The sequence below is a fragment of the Mustelus asterias genome, chromosome 3 (genome assembly GCF_964213995.1).
Source record: "Mustelus asterias chromosome 3, sMusAst1.hap1.1, whole genome shotgun sequence".
Classification (NCBI taxonomy): Eukaryota; Metazoa; Chordata; class Chondrichthyes; order Carcharhiniformes; family Triakidae; genus Mustelus; species Mustelus asterias.
The window spans coordinates 111,722,978-111,735,706 of NC_135803.1; the positions used below are offsets into that span (position 1 = coordinate 111,722,978).

The following is a 12,729-nucleotide window of genomic DNA, read 5'->3' on the forward strand; positions in this document are numbered from 1 at the left end:
TTATCCAAATTATACTGCATCTGCCATTGATTTGCCAAGGGCAATCCCAACTTTTGAATGAAGTGCTACTATAACTTAGAAGGCTTCCAGATGTTCAAGGTGCTTGGATTTCAATATGAACTGGAGATTACAAAGTTCTTGCATAAAACAGACAGAAATGTATAATATTACCAGTAAGGTGCCTGAAATTTCCAAGCTAAGAGTGATTTGTAACTTTTTTACAGCAACGTGAAAAGGTTCAACCATGCAGCCCCTATCCTGGGGGGGAGCCCCAGAGGTAATGCCCTCCCCCCCCCGCCCCCCCAGCATGAGGCCCCCCCCACTTCCTCCAGGTCCCTTGAAAGGTCCCCTTCTACATTCTGGAGGAAAGTTAAAAAGGGTACTTAACCCCTTGCTCCCCCTCGAAGTCCACAGTATCTGGTCCCCACATTTTAAGACCAGTAATAATTGGCGCCCACATTCCTTCCCGCTGGGGGCAACAGGAACGTCCCAGGACGCCGGAGAATTAGCCTGATCATTATATGGAAATGCATGTAGATTAGCTTTGATCAGGTTCTCGCCCTCACAAGGTGCAGCGGGCCAGGAGACTTGACGCCTGAGGTGAATCCCAATTTGGCCCCCTCGCCCGATTCAGTAGGTCACTGGGAATCTCGCTGGGGACCAGCAGCCCCAGAGAATCGCCCCCAATACAGCAGTATAACAGTAGTGCCTTTTCCAGCTGTGATATAGGGGAGCCATTCACATGATGCTTCACGACACTTTATTTTTACTGTGACCCTGAAGAAAGGCCTAACATGTACTCAAAACAAAAATATTGCAGATGTTGGGAATCTGGGAAAAAAATACATAGAATCATAGAATCCTACAGTGCAGAAAGAGGCCATTCAGCCCATCGAGTCTGCACCAACCACAATCCCACCCAGGCCCTATCCACATATCCCTACACATTTACCCACTAACCTCTCTAACCTATGCATCCCGGGACACTAAGGGGCAATTTAGAATTGCCAATCAATCTAACCCGCATATCTTTGGACTGTGGGAGGAAACCGGAGCACCCGGAGGAAACCCACGCAGACACAGGGAGAATGTGCAAACTCCACACAGACAGCGACCCGAGCCGGGATTCGAACCCAGGTTCCTGGTGCTGTGAAGCAGCAGTGCTAACCACTGTGCTACCGTGCCGCTCAACTGGAAACTGTAATCAAATTAAGCAGCATCTATGGAGAGAGAAACCTTGCAGTTTATTATTCTGCTCTGCATCAACGTTAGCTGCCATGGGTCACTGGCTGTGTGGAGTTTGTACATTCTCCCCGCATCTGCGTGGGTTTCCTCCGGGTGCATCGACTTCCTCCCACAATCTAAAGATGTGCAGGTTAGGCCGATTGGCCATGCTAAATTGCCCCTTAATGTTATGGAATTAGCAGGATAAATATGTGGGGTTACGAGGCTAAGGCCTGGGTGGGATTGTTGTCGGTGTGGACTCAATGAACTGAATGGCCTCCTTCTGCACTGCACTTTAACACTATGATCGTACTGAACAGACAAGTAAGGCCCGCAGACCACATGGTCACCTCCTGTTTCCACCTCTTGTAGGAGCAGAAGAAGACAATTCAACCCTTTGAGCCTGCTCCGCCATTTCATCAGATCATGGCTGGTCTCTCCCTGGTCTCTTCATTGATGTAAAGCAAAAACATCAAGTCTAACCGGAAATATTTCTCTCTTTTCATATATTCCCAAGTGGAATAAAAACAGATGACTTTTTTAAACTTTGTTCCACGTAAAGTTCTAATCAAAACAGCAACGAATGAAATGTTTATAATTTGCCACAACTGGCATGGAATAGGCTTGTAAATTTTTAAGTTTTCCAAATGATGTCAGTTGCTGATGTCAAGTAGTGCTGACAGCTGTTATCTACAAATATCCCTAATATTATATAATGTTGCTTTCAAAGCAGTCTCTGCACGCAATCGTTTGGAGGGAGAATAAGGGATAAATACTACATATTAAATCAAACTGACAGACAGGGAACTGAAAGGACATATCAGGTTACTGCCATTACTCTCTGCCAGTATACTTTGAGCTTCAATGAAGAATCTCTTTCAATGTCACTGAAGGGATGCATGGGTGCATAATGAAAATACCCACATTTATTTGAAATGTAACTTTTTGTTGCAGACATTTTATTCATCTGCAGGTTGGCAGAGAGGAGGATGCAGAGGCAGATGGGCAATGTTATTTTGCTTTTGCTTTTATAGATATGCTGGAGGCAAAACTACATCAAAACAGTTGATGCCGAACAACAAAAATACTTGCAACGAAATCCTTTATATTTATATAATAATTCTTTTATTAGCTTCATAGTCTAATTTTGTGAGCCAAATAATAAGACAAAAAGTCCTCGGAAGTATCCACAGCCATTCTAAGAACATGAGTAACTTAATAATAATAGAACTATGTCGTAATTCTATATAATTTCTACAATTTTTATACGTTTTGTTACAATTTGACATTTAAGAGACATTGGGCAAGATTTTCTCCGATATTGGCAAAGGCCGATGTTGGGCGCAAAAGTGGCATTTTTTTCCGCCATGTTGTGCGGGACCTTAAAGAAAAAGGCAGGCAGTGGTACCATGTTGAGTTGCTGGTCAGTGGCCTCTGATTCGTCCGCCCCACCATCAAATCACCTGGTGATCCAGGCGCCATTTTTAAAGATCATTCCAGTGCACAGCGAGCAGAGCAAGAAACATTCTTCACCCAGGTACACCCCTAGCAACCTCCTGGCATCACCTTCACACCACCTTGACACCACCCTGGTACTTCCTGGCATACCTTGCACTATCCTGGCATGCACCCCCCCCCCCCCCCCAACACACACACACACACACAAGGTATGCTCCCTTTTAATTTAGTGGGCAGAAAATCAAGAGGAACACACCCAGAATTTCCCATTCAGAGTGCATACGCTGAAAATCAACCCTTAATACAAATGTGAGAAAGCTCCTGATTCATAATAACAAAAATCAGTACGCAGTTCAAGGTCATTTAACAAGCATCAGGTATGATCACAGCGCAGAATCAGTGAACCAATAAACATTAACACTGAGAAAGATTAGAGTCAGGACTACAAAATAAAATGGCACCATTGGAGAAGTATTGCATACTATCAATCAGCAAAATAACTCATTTGCTTGTGATAGTGTAAAGCAGTAAGATAAAGGGGGTGATTCTCCGATCACATCACGCCTGGCGCAGATCACACCGATCCCAGAAAATCGTGTGTGGGCTAAAAATTGATTTCACACCTGGCGTCAAACAGTTTGGATTCTCCCAATCCCTTCCTCATAGCGTGAACCAGATTGTGCCCAGAAAGGGCACGAGGCCGATTAGCGTATTTAAAGTCTCTGGCCTTCAGGCGTGGCGCGATAACAGTGAGAATGGTTATTGGTCTCCACTAGCAGAGATCTGGCCCAATGGTCACGCCGTGGGTGGAGGGCTTGGAGGCCACCAAGGCAGGTGGTCAGGGACATGGCCGAGCAGTGCCCATTTGGCAGGGCCCACCTGGCACACTGGCAGATATCACCTGGCACACTGGTGGTTGCCACCGGACACCCCAGCAGTGCCAGTTGGGCATCACCATTGTGCTAGTTGCACTGCCAAGGGAGTGGGTCCTGAGTGAGGATTATAATGGGTGGGGGGGGGAGAATTTGCAGGGGGGCTATGATGGGGGAAAATGTCTGGGGTCATGATAGGGGGGCATGTTGGGGTCTGGGGTCTATGCAGGGGGGCTAAGCTGGGGCTATGCAGAGGGGGGTCATACAGGGCTAGATCATGTCGGGGGTAATGATGGGGGGCATGTCAAGTGAACCATTGGGAGGGCCGTGGGGGCAGGGAGGGGGTCTCCCACAGCACTATGAGATCAGGGCGAAACGATGCCCGAGTGTTCTGAAGGGGTATTTAGGCTCTGCCCCTCTCAGTACCGGCATGAAGCTCCCAACTCCCCCAAAAAAGTGACTGAATGTGGGTACATAATGGTGGGGAGTGCACTTGAAAGACCGACGCAGATCACTCCATTATTCTCACCATTATGACACTTTTTTGGGGAGAATTCTTCCCAATAGCTCAAGCTGGTCCCTGACTATTGATTGAATTTTGCCTGAAATGGAATCTTGTTCCATCTGAAATCTCTTATATAATTGTATTTTGGATAATTAATGACTTGAGTGCTTGATACACGGCTAAAGCCTGCTTTTTAACACAGTAAGATCCGGCTGAGAGTGACTATTTGCATTATATTAGGGGCCACAAGTTAAAGGGAAAGCTTTATCGACACCTCGAGGTCTCTTACGAGCTGTTACAGAATTCTATTCGACAAAACCAGCATTTGCTGCAATTTTTGAGGTGATATTGGTTGTTATTTTAACATTACAACTTTTGATGGAAGACATGAATTAATTACTTCTGGTGCTGTCACAGAAATCAATGCAGGAACTTTGGAGTTTTCTTTTACAAGAAATCTTTACCTGTTTATTATTTACATTACTCGTTACTACAGATTCCAAAATGCTACCGACTTTAATAGTATTGAATCAGTACAATTATGTCCATAACTTTCCTCCGTATTTTGTAAGTACAAGTACATTTTGGAAAGCAGTTTAAAAAATACTTGCTTTGGTTCTCCAGCATTCTCTGTTTATGAATGAATTGAACCAATACGGTCTGCTGGAGAAAACAAGGAGAAAAATCTTCTTGCAAAATGTGTGTACTTCCAAAAGCTTTCTCTTCAAAAATATCTGAAATTGACAGCCAAATGACCATAACGGAAGCTGATGATTTGACTGTATAACTGTGATATAATTACAGTTACAATAGAAAACAAGCCTTTCCACTTTTTGTATGAATAAGAACAAGGATTAAATTGTGTCTCATTTTCTATTGCTGTGACTGTGACTGATTCTGATTAGGTTTGTAACTAAAGCTAATAATGAAAGCTCTGATGACAACACACACAACACTGAACCCACATGTTGATTGGTTGATTTAGGTTGATTGGCCAGGTTAAAAAAAAAATTGCCCCTTAGAGCCCTGGGATGTGTAGGTTAGAGGGATTAGTGGGTAAAATATGTGGGGGTAGGGCCTGGGTGGGATTGTGGTCGGTGCAGACTCAATGGGCCGAATGGCCTCCTTCTGCACTGTAGGGTTTCTAAGATTTCTATGATGTCTGGGAATGAGCTGCACTGATTCCAGCATTCTAGATCTGCATTCATGCTCTTGCTGCACACCTGATCATGTCGTCGGAAAGACCAATGCAAACCTGGGAAGCTGCTCTTCCATTTTAAAGACATACCCAGATAGAATGTTAGTTATTTGACTATGGGATCAGAATCCTTCCTGCCTATGAATGGATTCTTATGGAAATGTGAGATTTAGTATCAGTGAAGATATGGGACCACAGGGTGGAATTTTTTTCAAAGTTGGTGGGGAGGGGGGGGGGAACCCAACATTGGGACCATATGCTGGTCACAAGTCTGCAGTGCTGGACAATGGGACCACGTCGGCAATTTTCCCAGAGGCAATGATTGCTGCCAGGCCTGCAGTCCAGTAAAGGATGGTGGGTGGTTTACTCGAGCAGCACAGCAGGCTGGGAGAATCGGCCCCAATCAGCACAAGATAAGTAGCCAAGTGAATAAACAGAATACTTATGCACCTAAGGTTAATTGTCAGAAAATCTGTTTATAAATATAAAATGAATGCTTGCACTTCATATGTTGCTATAATATGTTTCAGCTTGTGCTTTAGCATGTAGTGCTTGTATCTCCATATGCTCTCTGCTGTCATTGGTAAAGTCTTCCATTTTGATTGTTAAATAAGAAAATGAAAAAATGTAAAATGTAAAGTGTGTAAAGATGTAAAAGGTGTAAAATGTAAAGATGTAAAATGAAAAAATTAGACTCACTTGTATGAGAGAGATAGAACATAGAACATAGAACATTACAGCGCAGAACAGGCCCTTCGGCCCACGATGTTGCACCGACCAGTTAAAAAAAAAAACTGTGACCCTCCAACCTAAACCAATTTCTTTTCGTCCATGAACCTATCTACGGATCTCTTAAACGCCCCCAAACTAGGCGCATTTACTACTGATGCTGGCAGGGCATTCCAATCCCTCACCACCCTCTGGGTAAAGAACCTACCCCTGACATCGGTTCTATAACTACCCCCCCTCAATTTAAAGCCATGCCCCCTCGTGCTGGATTTCTCCATCAGAGGAAAAAGGCTATCACTATCCACCCTATCTAAACCTCTAATCATCTTATATGTTTCAATAAGATCCCCTCTTAGCCGCCGCCTTTCCAGCGAAAACAATCCCAAATCCCTCAGCCTCACCTCATAGGATCTCCCCTCCATACCAGGCAACATCCTGGTAAACCTCCTCTGCACCCTCTCCAAAGCCTCCACATCCTTCCTGTAATGTGGGGACCAGAACTGCACACAGTACTCCAAGTGCGGCCGCACCAGAGTTGTGTACAGTTGCAACATAACGCTACGACTCCTAAATTCAATCCCCTTACCAATAAACGCCAAGACACCATATGCCTTCTTAACAACCTTATCTACTTGATTCCCAACTTTCAGGGATCTATGCACACATACACCTAGATCCCTCTGCTCCTCCACACTATTCAAAGTCCTCCCTTAGCCCTATACTCAACACATCTGTTATTCCTACCAAAGTGAATTACCTCACACTTCTCCGCATTAAACTCCATCCGCCACCTCTCGGCCCAACTTTGCAACCTGTCTAAGTCTTCCTGCAAACTACGACACCCTTCCTCACTGTCTACCACACCACCGACTTTGGTGTCATCAGCAAATTTGCTAATCCACCCAACTATACCCTCATCCAGATCATTAATAAATATTACAAACAGCAGTGGCCCCAAAACAGATCCCTGAGGTACACCACTTGTAACCGCACTCCATGATGAATATTTACTATCAACCACCACCCTCTGTTTCCTATCCGCTAGCCAATTCCTGATCCAATTTCCTAGATCACCCCCAATCCCATACATCTGCATTTTCTGCAGAAGCCTACCATGGTGAACCTTATCAAACGCCTTACTAAAATCCATATATACCACGTCCACTGCCTTGCCCCCATCCACCTCCTTGGTCACTTTCTCAAAAAACTCAATAAGGTTAGTAAGGCACGACCTACCTGCCACAAAACCATGCTGACTATCACCTATCAATTCATTACTCTCCAAATAACTATAAATCCTATCCCTTATAATTTTTTCCAACATCTTGCCGACAACAGAAGTGAGACTCACCGGTCTATAATTCCCGGGGAAGTCTCTGTTCCCCTTCTTAAACAATGGGACAACATTCGCTAACCTCCAATCTTCTGGTACTATACCAGAGGCCAACGACGACCTGAAGATCAGAGCCAGAGGCTCTGCAATCACTTCTCTTGCCTCCCAGAGAATCCTTGGATAAATCCCATCCGGACCAGGGGATTTATCTATTTTCAGACCCTCCAGAATATCCTGCACATCCTCCTTATCAACTGTAATACTGTCTATTCTACTCCCTTGCAACCCAGTGTCCTCCTCAGCTATATTCATGTCCCCTTGCGTGAACACCGAAGAGAAATATTGGTTCAATGCTTCACCAATCTCCTCCGGTTCCACACATAACTTCCCTCTGCCATCTATAACTGGCCCTAAACTTGCCCTAACCAACCTTCTGTTCTTGACATACCTATAGAACGCCTTAGGATTCTCTTTAACCCTATCCGCCAAAGTCTTCTCATGTCCCCTTTTAGCCCTTCTAAGCTCGCTCTTCAACTCCCTCTTAGCCAATCTAAAGCTTTCTAGTGCACTACCCGAGTGCTCACGTCTCATCCGAACATAAGCCTCCTTTTTCTTTTTAACCAACAAAGAAACTTTTTTGGTGCACCACGGTTCCCTAGCCCTACCAATTCCTCCTTGCCTGACAGGGACATACCTATCACAGACTCGCAGTAGCTGCTCCTTGAAAAAACTCCACATGTCGGACGTTCCCAGTCCCTGTAATCTCCTAGTCCAACCTATGTTTCCTAATTCTCTCCTAATAGCCTCATAATTACCCTTCCCCCAGCTAAAACCATTGGCCCGAGGTTCATGCCTATCCCTTTCCATCACTAAGGTGAACGTAACCGAATTGTGGTCACTATCACCAAAATGCACACCAACTTCCAAGTCTAGCACCTGGTCTGGCTCATTTCCCAGCACCAGATCCAATATAGCCTCACCTCTAGTTGGCCTGTCTACATACTGAGTCAAAAAACCTTCCTGCACGCTTTGAACAAAAACTGACCCCTCTAACGAGCTAGAGCTATAACAATTCCAGTCAATATTAGTCAAGTTAAAATCCCCCATAACAATTGCCCTATTACTTTCACTCCTAAGCAGGATTGACTCCGCAATCCTTTCCTCAACCTCTCTAGAACTTTTAGGAGGTCTATAAAAGACTCCCAACAGGGTGACCTCTCCTCTCCTATTTCTAATCTCCGCCCATACTACCTCAACAGATAAGTCCTCATCAAACCTCCTCTCTGACACTGTGATACAATCTCTGACCAATAATGCTACCCCTCCCCCTCTTCTACCTCCTTCCCTACTTCGACTAAAACATTTGAACCCCGGGACCTGCAGCATCCATTCCTGCCCCTGCTCTATCCATGTCTCTGAAATAGCCACAACATCGAAGTCCCAGGTACTGATCCACGCTGCAAGTTCACCCACTTTATTGCGAATACTCCTGGCATTGAAGTATACACATTTCAAACCCTGCTCCACCCCACCTCTGCAATGCCGTGCATTGCAGTCCCCATCCATGCATCCCTCACTTTCAGCCCCACTACTCAGGATCCCTCCCCCCCCCCGAATCAGTTTAAACCTCCCTGCATGGCCTTAGCAAATTTACCCCCCAGGATATTGGTCCCCTTCTGATTAAGGTGTAGACCATCCTTCTCATAGAGGTCACACCTTCCCCAGTACGAGCCCCAATTGCTTAAGTACCTGAACCCCTCCCTCCTGCACCATCCCCTCAGCCATGAATTCAAACCTTCCCTCTCCCTATTCCTCTCTAAACTATCCCGTGGTACAGGCAAGAGTCCAGAGATAACCACTCTGTCAGTCTTGGCCTTTAGTTTCCACCCCAACTCCATAAATCCCTGCCTAATATCCCCTTCCCCTATCCTCCCTATGTCGTGTGTCCCCACATGTACAATAACTTGTGGTTTATCTCCCTCCCCCCTAAGAGTCCTGAATACCCTGTCAGACACATCCCGGACCCCAGCCCCTGGTAGGCAACACACCAACCCTGAGTCCCTACCTTTAGTTCCGACCCTCCTATCTGTCTCCTTAATTGTGGAGTCCCCAATCACAAGGCCCAGTCTTTTACAGCCCCTAACCACCTGAGCTTTCTCACTCGGCTCACCCCCAGAGATCTGCTCTCTATGCTCAGTTGATTCCTCCTCAACTGTAGCCTCCAGCACCGAAAACCTATTATGGAGGGGAACCGCCCCAGGGGATTGTCTTCCCGGTTGCTTCTTACCCCTCCTCCTGGCATTGACCCAAGCCTCATTTCTAGGAGTTACTATTTCTCTATAACTCCTATCAACTTCCACCTCCGCCTCCCGAATTATGCGGAGTTCCTCTACCTCCCCCTCCAGCTCCTTTACACGCTCCTCCAGAAGCTGCAATCTAATGCACTTCTTACAACTAAAATCTCCTGAAACACTACTGGATTTCCTCACCACATACATCCCACAGGAGATGCAGCATACTGCCTGAACTGCCATCCCTGAAGCCATTACCAGCAAGAAAAAAAGAAAACAAAAAACTTCCCCACACTTCCCCAACTGTCACTCTCCACTGCAGCCCGAGCAACATAGATCTGAGTGGGTTAGCAAGCACCATGCACCAAAACATCAACTAAGAATAGAACCAAACATCACTTGTATGGACATTGTATTGAGCTCTAACTGCACAAATTCACATATCTGACAATAGGGCCTATTGCCTTTGTTTGATTTTTCAATGCAGTACGTTTAAAATAAGCCAACCAAAATAAAATGTGGCTACATATCGATGTTGGAGAAATCAACCATGAAGTCCATAGTTTAATGTTATTTCATACGTGCAGCTGAGCTGACTTATTTATTGTGCTTCATTTCAAAGGAAAATTAGTTATTTTTCATATTGCTCTCTTCATGTGTAAACATCTAATTGGATCTTGGTGATAACGTTAAACAAAATGATATTGCTGTTCCTAACAGCAGTCAAGGAGTTGTACATGTCTGAACATGATTGTAGAGTAAGGCACTATTGATGCTGTCATGAGTGTTAAGCCTTTGTGGCATTATCTTGTGATACAAGAACATAGATAGATTTTTTTCTTCATTTCAGTCTGATTTTGTAATGCATTATTTGTCTTTTGCAGTATTACAATCTCCTCTTAAAGAACAAGATTCCATATCTATAATAACCAATGAGTGACAGAGCACAGATGGAGGCAATTCTGCCCATTAAAATTGTACCTGTTCTTTGAAAAAAAATCCAATTATTCCCATGCCCTTGCTCTTCTCCCGTAGTCCAGCGGTTTTTTTTTTAAGTTGTTATTCATCTTCTTGTGATTGCTGTTGTTGAATCTGATTGTGCAACCCTTTCAAGCCATACATTCTAGATCATAACAACTCAGTGTGTTTTTTTTGTCCTCATGTCACTGGTAGTTCATTTGACAATTGTGTTAAATCCGTACCCTCTGGTTAACAAACGTTTTGCTACAGGAAACTGTTCCCTAGTCTATCAAAATCCCTCCTGATTTTGAATACACCTTCACAAATCTCAAAGCAGAACATCTCCAACTTCTCTATTCTTGGCATGTCACTCGAGCCTTTCATCCCTGGTGCTAGTCTAATAAATCTCATTTGTATCCTCTTTCAGCCTGGATTTCCTTCCTGAAGTTTGGTGCCCAAAAATGGAGCAAATATCCCAACATTAAGATTTAATCACCTTGCTTTTGGACCCTATGCATCTCTAGGCAAAGCCAAGGATCTAGTCTACCTTAATAACAGCCTTCCTAATTTGACCTGCCAGCTTTAGTGACAATACAACCCACCAGATATTTCTATTGCTGCACCCCCATCAAAATTGTACCATTTAGTTCATTCTGCTTCTCCTTATTCTTGCTACCAAAGTGAATCACTTCACACTTATTTGCATTAAAATTAATTTGCTATATGTCTGCATTTTCACTAATTTTTCTGTATCCCCTTGACATCTGTTATTTCCTCCTCACTGTTTACTACATTTCTGAGTTTTGCATCATTGGCAAAGTTTTGATATTTTACCCTGCATAACCAAAGTTCAGGACATTATTATATATCAAAAAGAGCCGGGATCCAAACAACTATTTCAGGGAGATGCCACTGCATACTTCCCATCAGTCTGAGTAACAACCATTCAGCACACTCTGTGCTTTCTGTTCCTTAGTCAATTGCACATCTAGACTGCCGCTGTCCCTTGAATCCCATGAGCTCGATTTTGCTAACACAAGTGGATATAAATTATCAATGTCTGTGAATAAACCGTGGGCATTTGCAAGGCCAAGTCTCCAAGAAATCTGTTTTGATTGCACAAATAGACTCTTTGACATGTAGCATGAGTACCAAGTCTCTTGCCTTGATTCATAATGCAGCAGCACTTATCCTTGTCGAAGTGAGGGATCAGTTGAGTCGATGACATTCACTTTTAACCTCGTTTATGATATATTCCTAATCTGATCAACCCCCTCATTCTGAATCAAGTTTTAGCTGTTCAATGAAATACAAATTATTTCCAAGATGCCATTTAATTCACATTAACAAGACATCAATCCTTTTACTTTTACAATACCTCAGTAAGTGGATTGAATTAAAATAGATTTGAGTGTCTTGTGCATTTGCTAAATCATTAGCAAGGACTGCTGTGGGAGTTCTTTCAATCTCTTATCATAACAGCCAACAGCAGATCAGCAGAAACCAAAGATAAATAGAATAAATGTTTATGCCTTTTCAATTTTCCACTGAAGTAATGGTAGGAGATCAAAAAGAACAAGGTGCCCCATAACTTATTTACTGCTATTAATAGGCGGTAGTTCAAGTGAGAAAAAAGGTAAAATTATACGAAACCGAAATGTAAATGTAGCTAAGATTTGCTCTGTTGGTTTATTATATTGAGATCATGGTTTGGTAGAAATATTTATGGCAGATATAAATGTACTTAATACAGTGTCATTTCACTTAAGTCAAAATAGCTTTCGGCGTCACGCACTGAACCTGGACCCATCTGTATACTATTAGGTTCAGTTGTTATAATCTGTTTACTGTCAGCATTTTTTGGAAACTGTTTTTTTACAAAAACTAAATTCCATCCCGTGGTTTATACAACTAATGTAAACAGAATAGCTCATCTGTTTCAAGGGGGCAGAATTGACAGAAAACATAGGACAGAAAAAAGCCAGTGGGTCTCATACATGCCTAATTTTGCAGCAATTATTTAACTTCTACATCATTGATTCATCCACCAATTCTTCTAATTCAATATGATTCCTAGAATGGCATGAGCTTCTGACAAGATGAGGTTGAAAATCAAACCAAGTTAGACATGTCCTTCTCCCACCCGATAGAATAATTCC

The 12,729-nt window shown here is 43.5% G+C and overlaps 1 protein-coding gene across 1 annotated transcript in view; it reads left to right on the forward strand.

Moving 5' to 3' along the window:
- LOC144491525 (contactin-4-like) overlaps positions 1-12,729 on the forward strand; it is a 1,235,140-nt gene that overhangs the window by 1,045,411 nt on the left and 177,000 nt on the right. The gene's annotated exons all lie outside the window — the stretch shown is intronic.